Below are 24791 nucleotides of genomic sequence, written 5' to 3' on the forward strand. Positions count from 1 at the left end.
CCTGCGTGGATGTGTGTCTGAAGCAAACACATTGATATGTAGCAAACAAAGAAGCCTCCTGGTAAAACATTTTATAAAGTCACTTTGACTCAGTGTGTTGGTATCGTCTCTCATCATGAAATGTCATTCAAGTACAGTAATATTAGGGGAAATATAATTTAGTCTTTAGTAGCCAACAGCGCCCCTCACAGCATCCCGGCTCTGGCATGGTGTGGATGTGCAAGGCTTGTGCTGAGCTAACACATGCCTAGTGGGTAGTGAAGAGACACAGAGGAAATACTATTATTCCTATACTTTCATGATGATGAGACCCTGACACACACAGTGTGACTTTATAAGCCATGTTGGTCCGGGGGGCTTCTTTAGTATTCTCGTCTGTTTCAGACCCAGAGGATAACATACATCTGAGGACTAGGAGCAGGGAGGGCTAGCTAGCTTACTTCTTAGCATGCCTGGTCTGTAGGCTAACTAGCGTCCACTTTAATGAACAAGGATCCAGAATTATATCTAAGATGACACAGGAGTTTTCAATGGTCCTTTCTACAGGACAGAATGACTGAAACCCTCTGGTCAATAGGGAGGTGGTTAATATGAAACACAGGGTCAGAGGTCAGCCGCCGTTTGACTGACGCCTTTGTCTCTAAACTCTCCTTCCTCCTCTGATTTAGAGGACATAAGCTAAATTACTTTATTCTTCCTTTTTTTTGCACTACTTCATGTTAAGGACTCAACCTTTTTCATGTTAAGGCCCAAATTGATATAAATTAGGCTTTGGACCCCTATTTGATTAGAGTTTGTCTCAAAGACCCTCCATCTGAGAAGATATTTGATGGTGGATGTAATTTAGTCCAGAATTCCGTAGCTGAGACAACAGTAGAAAGTGAAACCTACAGTATAACATATACATATACAGGATAATCAGTATATGAAGATCGACTGTGACCGTAAGATGGACAAACAGATAAATGTTTTAGTGGGAAAGAGCTTTTTCCAGCTTAGGAGGCTGTCCAAGGTCGAACCTTTTTTATCTCAATGTTTTTGAAAATGTTATACATGCTTTTATGACCTCTGGTCTTGATTATTGTAATGCCTTGTATGTTGGTGTCAGTCAGGCCTCCCTCTCTCGCTTGCAGTTAGTCCAGAACGCTGCTGCTCGTCTGCCAACTGGAACACGTAAGCGAGAGCACATTTCCCCTGTACTGGCTTCCCTCCACTGGCTTCCTGTGCGTTTTAGGATCAAAATTAAGATTTTACTGTTGGCTAAGTGTCTGAACGGCTTGGCACCGGTCTACCTCTCGGACCTGCTGGAACCTTATGTTCCTTCAAGGTCCCTCAGATCCTCTGATCAGCTCCTACTGGCTGTTCCTAAGTCCAGGCTGAATCTTAGGGGGGGCCGTGCTTTTCCAGTGGCAGCCCCAAAATTCAGAAATGAGCTGCCTCTGCATGTTAGGCCCCCACTCTGCAGGTGTGTAAATCATCAAAACACCATTATTTTTGGTTTTGACACAGCTTGAGAGACCTGCTTTTTTATGTGACATATTTTTTATATCTGTGTAAATATTTGTTGTGTGACTTTGGTCAACTTTGTTGGAGTGACATAAAACAAAGTATATGGGGGTTCCTATTGTTTATACTGCTAAATGTGTTTTGAGACCTGTAGATGGGAGGCCGAAGGTCTCTAGAGGCTTCCGTTAATGAAATGATTGATCTGGTTAACACTTTGACTGCCGGGACACGTCTTTTCACGTCTTTGCTGGCCATGCTAAAGTTGCCGGGGGACGCTGTACAGCGTCCTTATATCAATATTTCAAAAATCTGCGATCGGATTCATATTCCCCCTCCGCTGGCCTGAGATCCACCAGCAGGACCCACTGAGCTCTCTGGCGGTTCAGGAGCGCCATCTGGTGGCCGATCGGCGCAATCGCCACACAGGATATTGAATAGAGGTTGTCATGACGACCGTAGTACTTCCGGGCGCTCGCTATGGTTCATGGGACTCTGGCTCGTCACGCTACACGGTGATCGATTGGCAATAACTCGATAAACAACATGATTTGGACGTATATACCATTATACAAGCTGGAGATGGACCGGGTAAAAATATATCCCATAATGATAAAATGTCTACTCGACGATGATCGCCCAACGGCGCGCGGAGACTGGGGTGAGTTTTAGCGTGTAACGTTACCGTCTTAGATACTAACTGCTATTATCAACATTTGACCCACATTAGATGATTGGTATAACGCTGCCCACGGAATTATAAACGCCCCCTCGCCCATCCGGTCAACATCAGATGACGTGTAGTAACTTCTAGAAGTACGTCTAGTTGGAATTTTTTATATCGCGCTGATTGCCATCAAACTGTATTTCATCATCAATATAATGCATTTGGGGCTATATATCACGTTCTGGAGAAAGCTGCAGAAAGAGATGAAAACATATTTATACATTAGACCATACTTTACTATGAATATGTGAATGAAAAAGTTTAACGTTGCTACACAATGAACAATACATATAGGACTTTGAATGGGCCCTAATAATGGCAATGTAGCAATAGAATTTAAAAAGTTATAGCCCTGCAAAGAAGGGGACTTTCTCCATAGACAAATAGCGCTGGCAATCTATGGTATATCATTAATTTAACCCAAGGCAACCAAAGTGTTAAACAGACTATATGTTATTGTAATATGAACTACATAATATACTATAATAACACATTTCCGTTTGTTGGCAACGGTTGTTGGGTCATATCTTTATGAAATTAATGTGTTGATAAGATAAAAACGACCTACGTTTGTGAAAAGGGGCGTTGCTGCGGAACCAATCAAAACGCGTTACAACGTCAGGTGACTTGATTTCTCCCAATGACATTCTTCAAGCCCTGGAACCAGGAAGTAAATATTGCTACTCGTCTGTTCACAACACTGGATAGCTCTGCATTCGGTAAGCTCTCAATTCATTACTATTACTATTGAAATGCATTTTTACTTAACTTTACAGCATTATTCAAACGTGATAGGAAGTTATGAGTCATCAGCAGTTTATATGTATTCCGTTTTGACGTCCGATTACACATTGGAAAATGTTGTAGCCACAGCTCACAAAGACTAACGTTACCTACGTTAGCATTTTAACTTTAACATTACGTTAGTGTAAATCAAACAACTCTAACCCAATACTAATAATAGTAACTTGTTTCACATTCTTGCTGTGTGTTACACTATGGTAATAGCGGTCTTTGTTTTAGATGCTGTTGTCACTATGAATTACAAATGGGGGGCCCTGATGTAAACAAGACAAACGTCTTTCTCTGGTCTGCATCCCCTTAACAATTGTGTGTATTGAGCTGTACTGTACTGTACCCATTCTGCAATCTGTTAATAACGTTTTCAATCAATCAATCAATCAATCAATCAACATTTATAACACAATAACAAGTGTGAAAATAACATGTTATTTATTTTAACAGTAACATGTATTACAAAAACATATTCCCTGTTGTCCCAAATTACTGCTCCTTAATGATGATGATTCTTTAGCTTGGAAGGAAGTACTGCTGAGAAAAAAAATTGGCACTTTGATGGCAAGCTCCACATTCTCTGCCCTTTAATCACTGGAAACAGTTATTAGCTGATGTTGTAACAATGGAGCTTTCTACAGCTAGATTAAATGGTGCAAACTATCAAACAATAGATAGCTGGAACCAACAATGTGCATTGTATGCCTGTACCTGTGCCTTCCAAAAAAGAAATAAAATATATGAAAAAAAGAAGATACAGTGTTCTGACAGTCCAAACAGACACATGTCTGTACATGGTAGGTTGTTTGATTTGCATGTGCATCGCCCCTTCATGCATTGTGTTTTTTTTGCAGGAGCAGTATACAAGTTCCAGGATTGCGACTGGGGCTGGATGAAGTGACATCCAGTCAATCTCGAAGAAATCTCTGGACTGCTGATCACCACATGGGAACTGTATTGAGAGGCATGAGCACAGTGAAGCAATAGTCGGGTGTCTGCTTCCTCCTGTATTGAGAACAGTGTTTGTAGTGGTAACACCTCCACCCCTGTGCCATCAGGGACTTCAACTGTGGCGGGTGGATTTACTGATCCCTCGAGAAAGTGCATTAACTTGACTTTATCAGTTTTCACCATAGAGCCATCCATATTCGCTATGGCTGCAGGGAAGGGTCCCAGACTGTAGACTAACATTTCCCCGATGTCAATCTTCCTGACTGTTCCCACCACTATAAGCCTGGCGAAGAGGTCTCGGTCTGCTTTCAGGGCCATCTCCTTGCCTCTCACCTTGGTAACACTTGATGTTGTTGTGTCCTTGAAGGTTTTGAGTTTCATCTTTTTTACAGGAGCATGGAAGTCCACCTCATCTGTTAGGAGACGTTGTTTAAAGAAATCGCCAAATGCCTTCTCACTGTACTAGTTACACATTACACACATACAAATGACAATAACACTATGTAACAACCATCAAATGCACTCACAGCACACACATCCACACACTCACTTTAAACAAACAACTCACTGCAGCACCCACTTTAGAACACCTAAACACACTTTATATTTATTGGCAAAGAATATGCACTACAACCCATACCTCATTACACCTTACTGTAAATTGTACCTCATCCCATTTCTGCATTGTACTGTATAGTATATTGTATTGTAACTCAATTACTTTTCTACTCTGCATTGTACATTGTATGCAGGGCCGCCTGGGAGAAATGCGAGGCCCTGTGCGAGATTTAACGCGAGGCCCCCCCCCCCCCCCCCCCCCCCAAAGGTAAAAAAAAAAAAAAAAAAAAAATTATATATATATATATATATATTTTTTTTTTTTTTTTTTGTATACAGTCAACATATTCTTAAATAATAGCGCTGCCCGAGGCGGGGCATGATACAGTCAACATATAGCAAAAGAGAGAGCGAGAGAGAGCTCCCGTTCTACAGTCAATATACAGTGTACAGAGAGAGAGAGAGAGAGAGACACATTGGAAAGAAATTGAAATGCTATTTGGCCCTAAACAGAGAGTACACAGTGGCAGAATACCTGAGCACTGTGACTGAAGATCCTTGAGCACAGCCTAGCCATCGAGAAAGGCCGCCATAGGCAGACTGTGTGTGTTAGAAAGAGAGAGAGAGAGAGAGAGAACATGTGTGTTTGTCATGTGTGTGTGTGTTAGAGAGAGACTATAGCATGTATGAGAGATTCAAAAGGACAAAGATCAACACTTAAATCCAACAAGAAGAGCGTCTATACCAGAGAAACCAAAGCAGCAAGGAGCCAATGGCCGACATCAGCTAAATAGGCTAGCCAGGTACTGTGACACCAGGCCACGTGACACACAGCTTTGGCCAACGGCCCAACGCTACCCAAGCTACACAAACGACCATTCACACACAGCACATGTCGTATCTCCAAATGTTGTGAAGTAGCATATGTTTTGCCTGGAAAAAAACATCGTTATTAACAAAACATTCGGGAGGGGAAGGAAGGAAGAGTGGGGTAATGTCATGACATTTTACCTGCACGAGGAACGCAGGCCGAAAGGCCTGCAACACAGGTCTCCACGTTGACGAAAGGCCTCTCGCTGTCGGGACAAAGCTATGGCCAGAGCCTTGTCATGGTGCAGGCCCGACTACATCTTCTGTCAAAGATGATGTCGTAGTCAGAGTGCCAGGGCCTGCTATTCTCAAGGCTAACTGATAGCATCAAACGAACGTTCCCAGCTGACGCTAAACAGCTAACTGGCTAACAGTTAGCTCAATCAGGCACCTGGCTGCATGTAGTAGCCGCATAGCTTGCTTCTGCGTTAGCTAACAGCTAACAAGCTATGCGGCTACTGTCTACATACAGCCAGGTGCTCTCACCAAGCACACACAGTTAGCTACTAGTAGTACTATATATTAGCTAGTCGACCAGTTTGGCTCCAGAGAAAGAGAAAGATAGATAGGTCAGGACAGGTCCACGGCGGGTATAAAATCATAGGTTGACTCACATAACGCAGTATCAATGAATGCGGCGCGGCCGGCGCCAATGGTAAAGTTGGAAGGAGACTTGGCCCACGGTGTAATTCTTCTTCTTCTTCTTCTTCGAGTACTTTCCGGCAGACTGGACACCTTTCGGCATATTGCTGCCTAACAGATTTATCTGCTCACAAGTTCTCTTCTCCTTCTTTTGAAAAGACATCCACTCGCCTCGCTCCTCTGAATAGCGCTGAATTATCTACCTCGTGTGTCTTCTTCTTCTATTTGGTATTACGGCGGTCGGCGGACGGGCCGGAAACACTATCCTAAAATCTGTAGAGCAGCAAATCCGCAGAAACCGGAAAACTGCAGTCTGCAGAGCCAGGAAGTCAGACACATTCTACAAACGTGTCTAATGTGAAATATATAAGCATATAAGCAAAACTAGATTTTAGGTCTGTGATGAAAAAGGGCCTCGCGGGAAGGGGGGCCTCGCAAAAAAAAAATAAAAAATAAAAAAAAATAATAAAAAAAATAAATAAAAAATATTTTTTTTTTATTTTTATTTTGCGAGGCCCCCCTTCCCGCGAGGCCCTGTGCGACCGCACTGCTCGCACACCCCCTGAGGCGGCCCTGATTGTATGTATATATTGAACACTTGTCTACGTACTTGACTTCTATTTTTATCTAGCACAATCTCTGGAGCAAAACAGAAAGAAGCATTTTATATAAAAGTATTCTGTACTTCTGTATGACAACTAATAAAGAAACTTGAACATCAAAAAATCAACATTCTGTTCTCTATGCCAGGCTAGATCTGACCTTGACTCATGTTACAGGATTAATACACACTTTATACACAAATTGCATATAGCATTCTCTTTGGTAGCATTCATTCTGTGTTTATTGTGTCATACTGGGGAATAATATTAATATTATTATGTCCTATTGGGGACATAATTTTAAATTCTGAGCAATTCAATCGTTTTTTTTATAGACGTCTGACATTGATTGAAAACGGTTAACAGATTGCAGAATGGGTACAATACAGTACAGCTCAATACACACAATTGTTAAGGGAATGCAGACCAGAGAGAGACCAACAAAGTGAGGTATGTAATACATTTCGAATCAAATTGTGGTCGGTTAGATCTAACGTTAATATCACGTTATCCATCTAATGGATAGCAAGCTCACCTGACGTCGGTATGGCTTGCGAAATACAATCTTATAGTAAGAAACAAAACACAAGTTGAACATAGTTTTGAACGTTTTATTACAATAGTATTTAGGTCGGACCGTCGGATAGATAGCGTTAATATCACGTTAACCATCTAAAGCTCATCTGTGACGTCGTTATGGTTAATACAGTGCGAAATACAATCTTATATAGTAACAAAACAATACACAAATTGAACATAGTTTTGAACGTTTTATTACAATAGTATTTACTGTCTCATGTTGTGTGTAATCAGCTAGCGTTCCAGTCAGATGCATTCTCCGTTGTTCATGTTGACAATTTTGGGGTCCCGAAATCCCGTTTCTGTATCCTGATTGGTTTATCAGCTAGAGGTGTCCAAAGATATGCATGAGAAAACATTTAATTTAAATGTAAGATTACGAACACCGATGACCAACAGACGGCTGGCCAACAAACGTATTTTGACTCAACATAATAACTAGATATTACACACAAAGAATTGTGTAGTCTGCCAACATGGATCAATCAAGTTCACTTTAGACTGACTCGGCCTCCCATCTACTGTTCTCTCTTCTTTTCAAGTCTACTCCGAGCTTGAACTGAACAACTAAATGGTTTCTCTCAAGTATGAGTTCTATTGTGTTTCTTCAGATTTGCCTGATCACTGAACCCTTTACCACAAACTGAACAGCTAAATGGTTTCTCTCCAGAATGAGTTCTCATGTGTGTTTTAAGATTCGCTTTCATATTGAACCCTTTTCCACAAACTGAACAACTAAATGGTTTCTCTCCAGAATGAGTTCTCACGTGTCTCTTCAGATTTCCTTGATCACAGAATCCTTTCCCACAATCGGAAAAACAAAATGGTTTCTCTCCAGTATGAATTATCATGTGTCTCTTCAGATTTCCTTCCTGACAGAATCCTTTCTCACAAACTGAACAACTAAATGGTTTCTCTCCTGTATGAGTTATCATGTGTCTCTTCAGACCTCCCTTAATACTGAACCCTTTCCCACAAACCGAACAACTAAATGGTTTCTCTCCTGTATGAGTTATCATGTGCATCTTCAGATCTCCCTTCCTACTGAACACTTTCCCACAAACTGAACAACTAAATGGTTTCTCTCCTGTATGAGTCATCATGTGTCTCTTCAGAGTTCCCTTCATACTGAACCCTTTCCCACAAACTAGACAACTAAATGGTTTCTCTCCTGTATGAGTCATCATGTGTATCTTCAGAGTTTCTCTACTAGTGAACACTTTCTCACAAACTGAACAACTAAATGGTTTCTCTCCAGTATGAGTTCTCACGTGTTTCTTCAGAATCCGTTCATCACGGAACCCTTTCTCACAAACTAGACAACTAAATGGTTTCTCTCCTGTATGAGTCATCATGTGTATCTTCAGAGTTTCTCTACTACTGAACACTTTCTCACAAAGTGAACAACTAAATGGTTTCTCTCCTGTATGAGTCATCATGTGTGTTTTCAGAGTTCCCTTCCTACTGAACTCTTTCCAACAAACTGAACAACCAAATGGTTTCTCTCCAATATGGTTATTTATGTGTATCTTCAGATCTCCCTTCTTTCTGAACCCAGGACTGACATTAGGCAAACTTTGTATTTTCTGTGTCTTCTTTGGTTTCAGAGTCATCAAACTTGGTCCTCCACTCTCCTTCCATTCATCACCGTCATTGGTCTCAGTTTCAGGACTGTCATCATCACTGTCATCAGTCTCAGTTTCAGAACTGTCATCAGTCTCATTTCCTGAACAGTCCGAAGAGAGGAGCTGGCCATCTCTAGTTGGTTCTAAATCACCAGCTGGATCTAGGTTACTGGCTGGTTCTGATACTCCACAGTCCTCAGCATCAGGTTCTGTTTTCATCTGTTCAGTTGAGGTGCTGGGTAAAGAGTATGCTTCTCTGTTTCTCTCCCTTTGGGTTTGAAGAGGCTGATCATTCTTTTCACCATCTTCACATTTCACTGGGTCTACTGTGATCTTGGAGCCACCAGCTTCTTCCAGCCCTTGATGTAGTTCAACTTTAATCTGTAGGAGCTCTGGGTCCTGGGTTTGGCTGAGTTGTGAGGACAGAGTATTCTCACTATATTCTTCATATTTGACAGGGTGTAAGATCATCTTGCACCTATCAGACTCCCCTAGATCTTGAAATAGTTCCTCCTGTTCCTCTTTAATCTGTAGGAGCTCTGGGTCCTGGGTTTGGCTGAGTTGTGAGGACAGAGTATTTTCGCTATAGTTTTCATATTTCACAGGATGTAAGATCATCTTGCACCTATCAGACTCCTCTAGATCTTGACATAGTTCCTCCTGTTCTTCTTTAATCTGTAGGGGATCTGGGTCCTGGATTTGGTTAAACCACAAGGACTGAGGTTTCTCTTCATCATGTTCACTCTTCACAGAGACAGGATTGAATGTGACCTTCATGATATCAGCCTCCTGCAGACCTTGAAGCTGCTCTCCCTCCTGACTGCTCCAGAGTTCCTCCTGTTCCTCTTTCATCTGTAGGGGCTCTGGCTCCTCCTTGTCCAGACTGGGGCTCCTCTCTTGTTGCTCAGGGGGAACCTCCTCTTCACAGATAAACAGTTGTAAGGCAACAGAGTCTAGAAAGAAGAATGTATGTTAAATGTAATTAGTTGTAACCATTACTTTACAAACACTACACTCTTGCCAGGAAAGTAAAATGTTGAACTAATAGGCCTATATAGGGATGCACAGATCATATACCCAATATCGCTATCAGGGTGATACTAGCTACATTTGATTGATCTGTATCGACTACAGTTGGTCAGATCTATTACCAAGTTGTCATAAAGCTTCCTCCTCCAGTAACATCAGAGGAGAAGGAAAACGTTCCCAGCTTTCCTCCAGAATTGATCTGATTCCACTTGATGAGATATTGGCCAAAGGTTTGAAATTCTTTTTTCTTCATATATTTTAATTTATTTTTTTGGATGAAAGGCACAGGTACAGGCATACAAAAAAAATTGCTTGCCCCTTGCCTAATTTTTTTTTAATCCTACCCCCCCCTAAAATAAAATAAAAACTATAATAATAATAATAATAATAATAATAATAATAATAATAATAATAATAATAATAATAATAATAATAATATAATAAATGATTAGTTGTATTTATAACAATTAAATACATTATAAAAATCGTTTTTTTTTTTAAATTAACAACAAAATTGTAAATAATAAAAAATAATCCCCCCCAACCCACCCCGCCATAGGCCTGAAAAGAAAAATAAATTAGCAAAGATTTCAACAAAGACCAAAAAGAAAAAAGGGGATTATACAGATATAATTAGTTATGTCATGCTAGTTATATAGTAGAGGTTCTAACTTGATAGAGAATATGGTTCCAGCTATCTATTGTTTGATAGTTTGCACCATTTAATCTAGCTGTAGAAAGCTCCACATCAGCTAATAACTGTTTCCAGTGATTAAAGGGCTTTGAATGTGGAGCTTGCCATCGCAGTGCCACATTTCTTTTTGCAGCGGTACTTCCTGCCAGCCAAAATCGTCTCTGAACAATACTTAAAGTTAAAGGGGAACTATTTTACTATTTCTTTCACTATTTGGGCACTTTTACACAATTCCTGTGAGTCTATGGAACACCTCTGTAATATATATATTTTTTTTATTCATTGTTTTGTATTTCTAATCAAGTCCTCAAAAACAGCATTTTTCTACCTCAAGATCTCGAGCCGTTTTGAGCCTGGGCTCCAACCACTGTGTGCAGCTGTTCTTGTATCTCAACATTAACATGCAGCGGTGTCTCTCTGACATCACAAATCGCGCACATTTTCAGATGACTCAGTTCAGTGAGGGTGAATATTGTGAGAGGAGAATTGGAAGAATGCGCCAATATGAGAATTTTGAGACATAGATCATATTAATATAAGTTCACATAGCTAGGAAACAATGCTAAACACTCAAAAAGGCCATTTATAAGATAGTTCCCCTTTAAAGAATCATCATCATTAAGGAGCAATAATTTGGGACAACGAGGAATATGTTTTTGTAATACTTTAGAATGGGGTTCGAAATTAACGGGGCTTGGGGCATAATGCCCTTGAAAATGGAAAAAATGCCCTCGAAAATCAGTTAAGGGGGGCACAAAATGCCCCTGACAGTTGACTAATTATATATATATATTCATCCGGTAATGGAGCGCCTGTCTATCGTACGGTTCAGATGACGCGCAAATAAAAAAATTCATTTGGCGGAGCCGGGAGGTGAGCACTGGCTGCAGCAGCAGCACTGCAGCCATGGGTGCTAGTCAGTTTGTGTACAAATGGCAAGCACAATCTAAATCAATCTTCATTACGACTTTAAAGCCATTAACATTACATAGGCATACACACATCTTGCCATAGCGTTAGCAGTTTGTACAATACAACGCACGTAGCACTGGTAGCACTAGCCCCAGCTAATACAGTCAATGAAATGTTATCGTAGCTACAAGCTAGCAGAGGAGGGAATCAGAGTCTGAGAGGCGGGGTGTTTAAAGACAATGATAGGCGTTTATTCAACATCCAAGAAGGCTAACATACAACTGTGTTTACTAACTCCAACCGGGACTATTGCCGCTCCGTGCTGCTTGTTGATGTTATGATCTATTCTCCTCCTAACGTTACCGGAGCTGAAGGTGCCACACGCTAAAATGTCCGTGGGGACCCGGCGCCAACCAATAGATAGTTCCAACTCACCGAATTACGTAATCCACCACAGTTGCACTCAATATTTAAATAATGTTAGTCTAAATAAATGTAGAGATGCATAATAATTTCAAGCAGAAAACGAATCTTTCCATTAAGAACTGACAATCAGGGAATTTAAACATGGTTGACATTGTTTTTTTGTGTTTATATTATAGAAAGGAAAGTCTAGTGCTGGCTGAGCATATTGTTTGTTTGCACTAAGTTAATACTTTGACAAATGTAGCCTATATTTTTCAGTCAGTTCGGTCTTTGTGTGCCAAACATTATTTAAGGCTGTAAACACTAACACTGTAAACCTTTTTTTATATAAATATATATAAATGAGAAGCATGTTTAGATTTGAGTGTTATTTATTTTTAATAAAAATTAACGTATATCGAACCGAACCGAAAACCGTGACCCCCAAAACCGTGATACGAACCGAACCGTCCATTTTGTGAACCGTCCCACACCTACCGTTTATCATAAAAATTCAGTGCCCCCGAAATTAAAAAAAGCCCCCGAAAATCAATTAAGGGGGGCAAAAAAAGCCCTTGAATTTTTTTTTAAATTTCTAACCAAGCTTTAGATAGATAATTAGTTATCTGTTCCCAGAAATGTTTGACTGTGGGGCATTCCCACATCATATGTATAAAAGTACCAGTAGTATTTAAAGAACAAAGTGTACAGTTTGGTGAAATAGCACGTCTCATTCTATAAGCTTTCTGGGGGGTTAAATATGTTTTATGGACAAAATTGAAATGAATCTGCTGATGATTTGGGTTTCGTGATGCCATAATAATATTTCCCCAAACTCTGGTCCAATTGATAGATGTATGGTGTTCTAATCCCAATTCTGTGCTCCACGATTGGATAACGGGTATTAACGAAGTACATCTTTGTTTTTAGAGAAAGTAACTAAGGGGTGAGTAGTTGGTTTGGTCCATGGAACTCCATAGGCTCGCATAGCCGAACGGAGCTGTAAATATAAAAAAAGGAGGTGCCAGGTAAGTTATATGACTCTTTCAGATCTGAGAATGATCTTAAACCATTGTCATCCATAACATCGGCAAGTACATGAATGCCACAATTGGACCATGATTGAACTACAAAACAGCGGCCTCCGCTAAGCGATAAAGGGTTATGGATTAAGGGAGTCTGTTCATGCCACTTCGTATCCCATTTAAGTAACTTTTCATATTTGCGCCATAAAGATATGGCATGCGCTATTATCGGACCATAACGCAATCTACACTGTTTTAGTGAAATATCTGTGAAGACAATGTCTTGTAAACGAATCGGTGCCACAATATGTTTTTCAATATTAAGCCAGGGGGCCTCAGAATTTAAATTAAACCAACAGAGGACGAAATGATAACGCTTGAAATTATAACTTAAAATTTGGTACAGCTAAACCGCCAGATTGCCGCTCATTTTGTAAGGTAGTAAGTTTAACCCGCGCTCGCTTGCCTCGCCATATACATTTTGAGACTGCTCTATGTAAATTTCCCAATGAGCAACAGGTGGGGCAATAGGAATCATGGAACTACAGAAGTTTACTCAAGGTAATGTTCATTTTTTATTTAATTTTTTTTTGTCTTTTTCCCCCTCCATTTCCCTCCGATTTTCTCCCATCCCAATGTTAGTCGTATGCCAATTCCCAGTCCCTTCCTGGTCGCTGCGCACTTACCCCCCACAGTCAGATCATCTGGGAGAGTGGAGGCTACCACGTGCTTCCTCCGACACACGTCCAGCCAATCACCGATTCTTTTCACCTGGCAGCGCGGATTCTCATCGAGAGGGCGTAGCGTGTGGGAGGATCACACTATCCCCCTCAAGTCCTATCCGCACTTAGCAGGCGCCCCGACCGAACTGTAGGAGTCACTGTTTACAACGACCCGGACCCACCCCGCCAGCTTCTCCCACCCTCTAATACAGCCAATTGTATTAGTGCAGACGGCCAGCCAAGCTGGTGACAACCCCGGAGCTGTGAGCTGGAGACGAACGCAATCTCCGCTCGGCCACCTAACCGCCCTTGTAATATGTTCATTTTGATAATAGAGACTCTTCCGGAAAGGGAGACAGGTATATTACACCATAGATTGAGATTGTCTATGATTTACCTAATGGTTCTTGTTACGAAGGATCAGATTAAACCGAATATATATATTTATTTGTTGATATATATTGAATAGTATTTGTATATCGTTTGATATCCCTTGTATATTCCTTGTACATATACACGGAATATCCCTTTAGCCTACTATAGCCCATAATAGTTCATTCTCCTATTGGACAAAGGACCAGGCGCCAGGGGACCAGCCCCCGGAGTCAAGTTCAAAGTTACCGACAAGACATGTCTGTACTAGCCCCGGCCCTGCCCAGGGATACGGCGACAGAAATGAGAGTGGCACTATTTGTTCACCGTGCATATAAATATGGCGCAAGTGAATACAGAGGCACTTAGTCAGAAACTTAGTAACCAACGTGAAGCCTCACCCACGATACGACGTGCAGTGAAGTATGGCCTGTTTGGCCCCAGAATAGCATTGAGACCGCGTGCGAATTAATAACTGAATTGTCAGAGTTTGGCACTGTACCGTCGAGTGCGACGTATTTGTATTAAGTTAATAATAGTCTATTGTGTATGGTGCATCGTGCGGTTGGAGTTCTAAAGTGACCAGCATCTCCAACGCTTCCTCGTGTTAGCTAGATTCTTATCCAGGCTGGGCCGACCACATGGCGCTTTCATCCTAGGAGATCTAAGCGAGGACCGAATGGACATGTACACTGGATTACCTACCCGACGTCTGCATAGCCCTTTGCGGCTGGAATATATATTTGCTTTGGTACTGTGATTTGTGGAGCGGATAATCGCCGACGCCTGTGAGTGTTGGATTTACCCCCGAGAGGAGTCAAGGTCGAGTCGGCGCTCAGAGAGCCTGAGGCCGCCTAGCTTTCTTCACTGTGGAGCTACAGCCTACAAGAGAACCAAGCTGTATTCGTCTGCGGATCAAGAGTCTATCGCACTGTCTTCTGTACTCGAAGTCTCCCTAGATATCGTTGACCAGACGTTCTACTACCGACAGCTCTCCTACCCCCCCTGCCGGCTTACAACCGGGAGGACCCCTTCCAGTATATCCCGCTATATCATTAAGTGTACCATAGATATAATTCCCTAAGAGCCAGGTTGTATACTTGCCTCCTGCGTAACCAGAGAATGGACATTCAGTGTTGATTTGCCTACGAATACTCATTTGCCTTACAAGTGCAATCAAATGTAATATAAGTATCATATGTACCTTTTGCTCCATTAAATACTTGATTAATACCTTTGACTGGAACCGATTTCATTGTGGGAAGTGTTCATCATATTCATATATTGTGTACTGTATGGCCAGTAGTTAAAGTACATAAAGCGGTAGTGGTTTAATGATACCATACTTATCAATACAGTCAGGGAATTGTACCCCTCAGTTACAATTGGTCCTTCGAGCCGGAGAATAACTAGTGTAATATTAATATAGTGGTATTAATATTGAAATGGCCTATGATGAACACTCCACAAAACGGTCCTCCTAAAGTAGATCGCCCGCAGCGTAGACGGCAGCCACCTCAGTACTTAGAGGATTACGCTGCCAGTATACTACCTAGCCTTCTACAGACGGTAAACACGGTAAAAGTAGAAAGTAAAATTATGTCCGACCCTATCAACCAGGATACCCCGACCACAGAGGCCCTAGTGGGTTCTAATGTAACTGACCAAGCTCACGGTGGGGAACAGGAGGGAACCGACACGACTTTAGCCCCCGCCAAGACCGAAGAAGTAGTCCCCGGAGAGCTCCGGGAGGAAGACAACCCTCCAGAGATGGAACTCTGCACGGTACAAGATGAGGAGAGCGCCGCGGAGATAGAGCTCCAGGACTCCCCGCAGGAGAACGCATCCCCAACGAGTACTGCCAGGAGCGGATCACCTCAACCAGCGTCTTCCCCCAGCGAGGCGGACAAGATGCTGGCACAGGCGTTCCTCGCCAGCCTAGCAGCCTCAACAGAGCGCGATCGACTCCAAGCACAGACGCTTAGTGAGCGTGAACATTCTTCCATGGAAAGAGAACGCATTCAAGCGCAGCAACGGAGCGACGAAGATCGTATACGTCTAGAGATTAGACGCCTTCAGACGGAAGAGAATATGGCAAGAGACCGGGCCGACACCCAGCGTGCCGCTGCCGGTGCCCAAAGAGAAGCAGAGCGCGACAGAATACAAGCGCAGCTAATGGAGCAGCTGATCGCCAAGGCAACACCCCCTCCCTCCGCACGGGGTTCCAGGGCCTCGTCAAGACACGGGTCAAGGGCACCCTCCCCTAACCGATCAAGCGACCCTGAACTCGACCACCAGAGAGAGCCTATACCCCCCTCCGAACCCCTTCCCCGACCGGTCCCAGTGAGACCCAGCTACAAGGAAGGAACGGTGTACACCGCGGAGAGGCTAAATAGACGACTACAGGATCTAGATGACCTGACAGAAGAAGAAGAGGGAGAGGAGGAGAGTCAAGCCCGACAGCAGCACAGTACTCCACAGGACCAGGAGGTCCAGTACAGCCCAGGCTCTACCCCCGCGGCTCTGCGCTACAGACCCCCGACTCTATTCACGGGTGAGCATGACGCACGACCAGTCCCGAGGAATAGCACCTGGATACGCGGGCCATGGTACCCTGCCGGTACCAGCCCACCGAGAGGCGTAAGAGGAGACTCGCCTAGGAGGCCTCTCTTCCAACGCTCACCGATGTGCCAGCCATCTACGGCGTCATACATTGGCACACCGACGTTTCCAGACTTCACCCATGAGAACCGAGCACAGTACACGGAGTTACGGATGTGCTTAGAGACAATGATGGTTGACGTAGCTGATGAACGCCACAAGTATGCTATCCTATTGAAGCACCTCAAGGTGCCCCGAGCGCACAACATAGCGCTGGCCTATGCCACCTCTACTACCCCATACACAGCGGCTCTAGCAGCGCTCGACCAAAGATATGGACGCATATGGGATTACGTAATACAAGAGATAAGGCATATTGACCGCCTACCCCCAGCAACATACAATCGGTCACTAGACGACCTGTCTATCAAAGTACAATCCCTGGTAGGGATGCTGGGGGCGCAACGAGAAAAGGGTATGCACGAACTATACGCAAACTCTAATGTCGAGAGGATTTTAGAGAAGCTGCCGCCCGCCCGACAAGAGCGCTTCAGGCGGCAAAGAGACCACCGTGATCCTAACGGTCCCGAGCCATCCCTCCTAGACCTAGCCGACTTCCTGGCGAGAGAAGTCAGCAGCCTACGATTGGATACGTTCGTGCGGAGCACACCAAGCTCCAGAGAGGGACCTAGGAGAGCAAACGATGGCCGAAGATTGGTGACTGTCATGCACCAATCAGAATCAGTACCGAGCAGCAAGAACCACAGTACCCCCTCGAGGAAAGAGAAGTGGAAGATGGTGTGCCCGTACTGCGAAAAGGAACACTGGTTGTCACAATGTGACATGTTCAAGAAGATGACCGCTGAAGAAGTGAGTCAATGGATAAAGTCCAACCGACGCTGTTACCGATGTGCGCGCAGTCACATGGCAGCCGCTTGCCGCTTGAAGAGGTGTAGTCGGTGTGACGGAGCCCACCTAGATGTCCTACACGACAGTAACAGAAGAAAGCCTGCACCCTCAAGCAGCACAAAGGCAAGTGTTATGTACATTGACCCCGCTAGCAGCGGGGGCGCCCAGGTGCTCTTAAAGGTGGTCCGCGTAACACTGAGTTACCAAGATAAGGTCATGGACACTTACGCCGTCCTTGACGACGGGTCAGAGAAGACCCTTCTCCTCGCGTCCGCTGCGGCCCAGCTGGGGCTGCGGGGGAGCGAAAACCAGATGACGATTCGGACAATAAGAAGAGATCTAAAGACGATAAAGGGCGAGAATGTCTCCTTCACTATCGCAGCAAGCGGGCAGCCAGAGAGACGGTATAGGATTACTAATGCTTTCACCAGCCAAGAAATAGGCCTATCACAGTACACCTACCCCATCGCCAAGCTGATGGATAAATATGTGCACCTGCGCCAACTACCTATCCCGCTCATAGACGGTGCCACCCCGACCCTGCTGATAGGCTCCGACCATGCAGACCTCATAGTCCCGATAGACCGGGTCCACACAGGACCCAGAGGCTGTCCTGCAGCAGTCGAGACCCGCCTAGGATGGACATTACAAGGCCCCCTCGCTAAGTCTCTTAACCGAACAGCAGCCACTAACTGCCTCCACTCCAGAGTGACAGAAGAAGACACCACTCTCCTACAGCACGTTGAGAGGCTATGGACACTAGAGACAATGCCCTTTAAGAACGAAAAGAAAGACATTCGTTCCAAGGAAGACATTTACGCTATAGCCCTCCTCGAGCAAGGGACAAAGAGAGTCAACGTCAACGGAGTGATGAGATACGCAACTCCACTCCTGAGGCGAGAGGGTATGCCTACCTTTCACGCCACAAAAGAAGCGACGGAGCGGTATCTATTGAACACAGAGCGGCGCCTAGCGAGAGACCCCGCTCAAGAGACTGTGTACCGCGCTGAGATTAACAAGCTAATCACAGCGGGACACATAAAGAAAATTGACATTAAAGAGGCCGATCAGACGACCGAATCATGGTACGTGCCGCACCACAAAGTCCACCACAACGGCAAGGATCGTATTGTGTTCAACTGCAGCTACCAGATCGGATCACAAAATCTGAATAAAGAGCTCTTGCCCGGCCCAACACTCGGCCCCTCTCTATTAGGCGTGTTACTACGTTTCCGCCAGGACCAGGTGGCCATCAGCGGCGACATCAAAGGGATGTTCCTGCAGGTGAGACTAGTGGAGGAGGACAAGCCCCTGCTGCGGTTCCTATGGAGAGAGAGGATCGGGGATGAGCAACCAGCCATCTATCAATGGGAAGTCCTCCCTTTCGGAACCACATGCAGCCCATGCTGTGCTACGTTTGCACTGCAAAAACACGTCGCAGAGGACCCAGCAGCAGATGAAGAGGTCCGACAAAGTGTAGGAAATAGTTTCTACGTGGACAACTGTTTGCAAAGCGTCTCGACGCCAGAAGAAGCCGAGGCTCTTCTACTCAAGCTCCGCGCCTCCCTGATCAAAGGCGGCTTTGATCTCAGGCAGTGGGCCAGCAGCGACCAGCAAGTATTGCGCAGCCTCTCCCCCGAGGACAAGGCAGCGAGCAGCGAGACCTGGATGGCGACCATCCCAGGAGAAGCCCAAGAAATGACACTAGGACTAGTCTGGCGCTTCAAAACAGACTCGCTCCATTATAGACACAAACCCCTGACCAAGGAGCAGGGAAGGTCGACGGCACTACCGACCACCAGACGGAGTGTATACAGAACACTCGCCAGACAATATGACCCGTTGGGATGTATTCTACCTTACACCACCAGGGCAAAGATGATTGTAAGAGCGTTATGGGACAAGGACCAGGGCTGGGACGACCCCATACCCGAACACCTTGCATCCACATGGAGAGAGTGGGAGACGGAACTCCACTCACTCCCAGGTGTTAACATACGCCGCAGCTACTTCCCACCCACAGTGAGGCCAGAGACATGCAAGATGGATCTACACGTCTTCAGCGACGCCTCCGAAGTAGCCTACGGTTCGGTGGCTTACTTGCGTGCCCGAGAGGAGGGAGGAGAAATACATACTGCTTTCATCCTGGCTCGCTCAAGAATAGCCCCACGAAAGCAACAATCTATCCCGCGTCTAGAGCTCTGCGCAGACCTAGCAGGAGCGCAGCTCGCCACGTTAATCCAACGTGAACTCACCATTCCGGTGCAAAGAACAATCTTGTGGTCAGACTCCACGACAGTACTCACATGGATCCGGTCTGATTCGTGCAGATACAAGGTCTTCGTGGGAGTCAGAGTCACAGAGATTCAAGAGTTAACAGAAGTAGCGAGCTGGAGGTATGTGGACACAAAACACAACCCAGCTGACGTCATCACCCGGGGAATGTCCCTGGATGACCTCACCCGTCACAACCTATACAGTGACGGACCAGAGTTTCTCAAGCTCCCGGAAGAAGAGTGGCCTACACCCACCCCACGGGAGGCGAGTAAAGAGGAGGCCGAAAACAAGAAATCTATGTTCTGTGGATTGAACACACTCGTCTCCACAGACCCCGACATAGACGATTGCCTCACCCTAGAGAGTGCGCAGCTAAAGACATTTCTGTGGCACCACCCAGAGGTTCAGCCCACTACTGACATTTCAGCAGCTGACTACGAAGAAGCAGAACTTCTTCTACTACAACGAGCCCAGAGAGACTCGTTCCCCGACAAGCTAGACTGTCTACAGGGAGCAAAGCCCGTCCCATCAGACAGCAGACTGCTCCACCTAGCACCCGAGAGCGACGCCCATAGTCTCATCAGAGTGGGTGGTCGTCTGCGGAGAGCCCCAGACTTACCGGATGACGTCAAGTACCCGATAGTCTTGAACAGCCGACACAAGGTCACAGAGCTGATCATAAAGAAATACGACGAGGATGTGCACCACGCAGGGGCAGAGAGAGTCTTCGCGGAGATCAGACGTCGTTATTGGATACTGCAAGGGAGAGAAGCAGTGCGGCGCTTCCAGCGAACCTGTCTAGACTGTCGTAAGTGGCGAGCGCAGCCCAGTATACCCCGGATGGCAGACCTACCTCCCTGTCGCCTCCGACTCGGCGACAAGCCCTTTCACTCCACCGGTATGGACTGTTTCGGCCCGCTGTATATAAAGAAAGGAAGAGGAACCGAGAAGCGGTGGGGTATTGTATTCAAATGCATGACCACCCGAGCGATACATATCGAACTCCTTCCAACCATGAGCACAGACTCATTCCTTATGGCCTTCCGAAGATTCACATCACGGAAAGGAAAACCGTCTACATTATTGTCTGATCACGGGACAAACTTCAAAGGCGGAGAAAGAGAGCTGAGAGAGAGCTTCCAAGCTATGGGCCCAGAACTTAAGACCCACCTCGCTCCATCCCAGATTGACTTCCAGTTTAATCCCCCGAACGCACCTCACTTCGGTGGAACTTGGGAACGAGAAGTACGTTCCATAAAGACAGCCCTGTACGCCGTGCTTGGGGCCCAGACCGTGGCGGAAGAAGTCTTAATGACAGTCCTCACGGAGATCGAGGGAGTATTGAACTCAAAGCCCCTCGGTTACGTCTCAAGTGATGTAGCAGATGTCGACCCAGTCACCCCCAACACACTCTTGATGGGGCGGCTGGACCCCGCGCTACCCCAGACAATGTACAGGCCTGAAGAAGCGAACGGCCGAAGAATGTGGAGGTACAGTCAAGTATTGGCTGACAAGTTTTGGAACAGCTTCCTACTCCACTACCTACCGTCTCTACAGACCCGCCAGAAATGGGTAAAAGAGAGAGACAATTTGACAGAAGGAACAGTCGTCATGATTATCGACCAGTCACTACCCAGAGCTATGTGGCCGGCTGGCCGCGTAAGCAAAGTGATCACCGGTGCCGACGGAAAGGTCCGAGCAGCTGAAGTGCTCGTCCAAGGGCGGACCTACACCCGACCCGTGGCGAGGCTAATAGAACTGCCAAGGCTCCCCGATACCATCGATGACGACCATGACCCCATGACTTTGTGAATTGACTGACCCTCACAGCAGACATTGAGTAGTGGACAGTGCGGTTAATCTGTCTCTGCTTAGCTAATTAGGTGGGACTAATTAGGGGGCGGCTGTTACGAAGGATCAGATTAAACCGAATATATATATTTATTTGTTGATATATATTGAATAGTATTTGTATATCGTTTGATATCCCTTGTATATTCCTTGTACATATACACGGAATATCCCTTTAGCCTACTATAGCCCATAATAGTTCATTCTCCTATTGGACAAAGGACCAGGCGCCAGGGGACCAGCCCCCGGAGTCAAGTTCAAAGTTACCGACAAGACATGTCTGTACTAGCCCCGGCCCTGCCCAGGGATACGGCGACAGAAATGAGAGTGGCACTATTTGTTCACCGTGCATATAAATATGGCGCAAGTGAATACAGAGGCACTTAGTCAGAAACTTAGTAACCAACGTGAAGCCTCACCCACGATACGACGTGCGGTGAAGTATGGCCTGTTTGGCCCCAGAATAGCATTGAGACCGCGTGCGAATTAATAACTGAATTGTCAGAGTTTGGCACTGTACCGTCGAGTGCGACGTATTTCTATTAAGTTAATAATAGTCTATTGTGTATGGTGCATCGTGCGGTTGGAGTTCTAAAGTGACCAGCATCTCCAACGCTTCCTCGTGTTAGCTAGATTCTTATCCAGGCTGGGCCGACCACATGGCGCTTTCATCCAAGGAGATCTAGGCGAGGACCGAATGGACATGTACACTGGATTACCTACCCGACGTCTGCATAGCCCTTTGCGGCTGGAATATATATTTGCTTTGGTACTGTGATTTGTGGAGCGGATAATCGCCGACGCCTGTGAGTGTTGGATTTACCCCCGAGAGGAGTCAAGGTCGAGTCGGCGCTCAGAGAGCCTGAGGCCGCCTAGCTTTCTTCACTGTGGAGCTACAGCCTACAAGAGAACCAAGCTGTATTCGTCTGCGGATCAAGAGTCTATCGCACTGTCTTCTGTACTCGAAGTCTCCCTAGATATCGTTGACCAGACGTTCTACTACCGACAGCTCTCCTACCCCCCCTGCCGGCTTACAACCGGGAGGACCCCTTCCAGTATATCCCGCTATATCATTAAGTGTACCATAGATATAATTCCCTAAGAGCCAGGTTGTATACTTGCCTCCTGCGTAACCAGAGAATGGACATTCAGTGTTGATTTGCCTACGAATACTCATTTGCCTTACAAGTGCAATCAAATGTAATATAAGTATCATATGTACCTTTTGCTCCATTAAATACTTGATTAATACCTTTGACTGGAACCGATTTCATTGTGGGAAGTGTTCATCATATTCATATATTGTGTACTGTATGGCCAGTAGTTAAAGTACATAAAGCGGTAGTGGTTTAATGATACCATACTTATCAATACAGTCAGGGAATTGTACCCCTCAGTTACAGTTCTATTGTAGTTTACAGACACAATTTTTTCAATTGAAGGAAATATATCAATACCAAGATATTTAAATTGGGTTACAACCGGGATCTCATGGTCAAGCACAGAGTTAGGAGTGGTTCTTAGGTACATTAGTGCTGATTTGGTCCAGTTTATTTTATAACTTGAAATTGAACTGAATTTAAAAAAAAATTGCAGGAGGCTTGAGAGGGAATGAGATACATTTTCCATATATAACAAGATGTCGTCCGCATAGAGCGAAATATAATGATCAGTAGAATTGACAGAGATTGGCTTAATGTTTTCTGATTGCCGTATAGCTTGGGCTAAAGGTTCAAGGGATAAAATAAACAAGTTTGCAGAAATCGGATACCCTTGCCTTCTTCCTCAAGTGATTTTGAAAGGAGGAGAACTAATATTTCCGGTTATAACACTGGCTGATGGATTAAAAAATATAATTTTTACCATATTTATGAAATTTTGACCTAGTCCCATGTTTCAGTACAGCCCAAAGATAGGTCCACTCCAGACGGTCAAAGGCCTTTTCTGCGTCAACAGAGAGAACAGCTGACGACACTTTGGCAGGAGAGGCGGAGTTGACAATGTGAAGGAGACGTCGCAAATTATCAGACGAAAGTATTTTTTTAACAAAACCACTTTGGTCTGGGTGAATCAGTTTAGGTAAAAACTTTTCAAGACGGCAGGATAATACTTTAGAAAATAGTTTGACATCTGTATTAATTAAAGAAATAGGGCGCCAATTAGAACACTGGTTTGGATCTTTACCTTTTTTTAATAAAAGAGAGATTAGGGACATATTCACGTCTCTCCCTAAGGAGCCTTTAGATATGGATATATTAATAATTTCAAGTAGTAGTGGGCCTAAAACGTCCCAGAACCTCAAATAAAATTCAAGGGGAATGCCATCCCACCCTGGAGACGTGCCTTTATTCATAGTTTCCAGAGATGTTTTGAGTTCTTGTAATGATATAGGAGCACCCATTAAACTTGATTCAACTGGTGACAAAACAGAGAGGTTAAGGCCACTTAAAAAAGATTCAATCTCTTCAGAGGAGCGCTCGCCTTCTGTAGTATATAAATCATTATAGAATTGAGCAAATCTTGTATTGATTAATTTTGGATCTGTAAGCAGCTCACCATTTTCTGATGTAACAGTAGTAATATTTCCTACAAGATCACTATTGTGTAGTTTGTTGGCCAGTATTTGACTCGGTCGACTACCTTGAAAGTATTGATTTACTCTAACTTTATGGATGGAGGATTCGGCTCTTTTCCTGATAAGATCGTTTAGTTCACTCTTAACATTGGCTAGTGTAGCGGCAGTCTGCTGAGAGTAATGCCTCTGTTGAGATAGGTCCAAGGTAGACAGCATGGTTTCTAATTCAGATATTCGTTTTAGCTGAGATTTATTAAGACTTGAAGAGAAAGTAATAGCATTATTTCTGACAAAGCCTTTAGTGGCGTCCCAAAGTATCCTGAAATCATCCACAGAGTTATTATTAATCAATCAAAAATGGGCTAGCTCAGACTGAAATTGCTCACAGAATGCTGGATTATCCAATAAAGAGCAGTTAAAGCGCCATCTGGTGGCCTTTTTCTTAGCCTGGCTGAATTGAAATTGACAGAAATAGGCATGGTGATCTGATAAACTCATAGGTCGGATTTAAAAAATGTTGACGTCTGAAAATAAGGATGCTGATATTAAAACTAAATCAATACGGGA

Source organism: Notolepis coatsorum, assembly GCF_963971535.1.
Source record: "Notolepis coatsorum genome assembly, chromosome: 6".
Lineage (NCBI taxonomy): Eukaryota > Metazoa > Chordata > Actinopteri > Aulopiformes > Paralepididae > Notolepis > Notolepis coatsorum.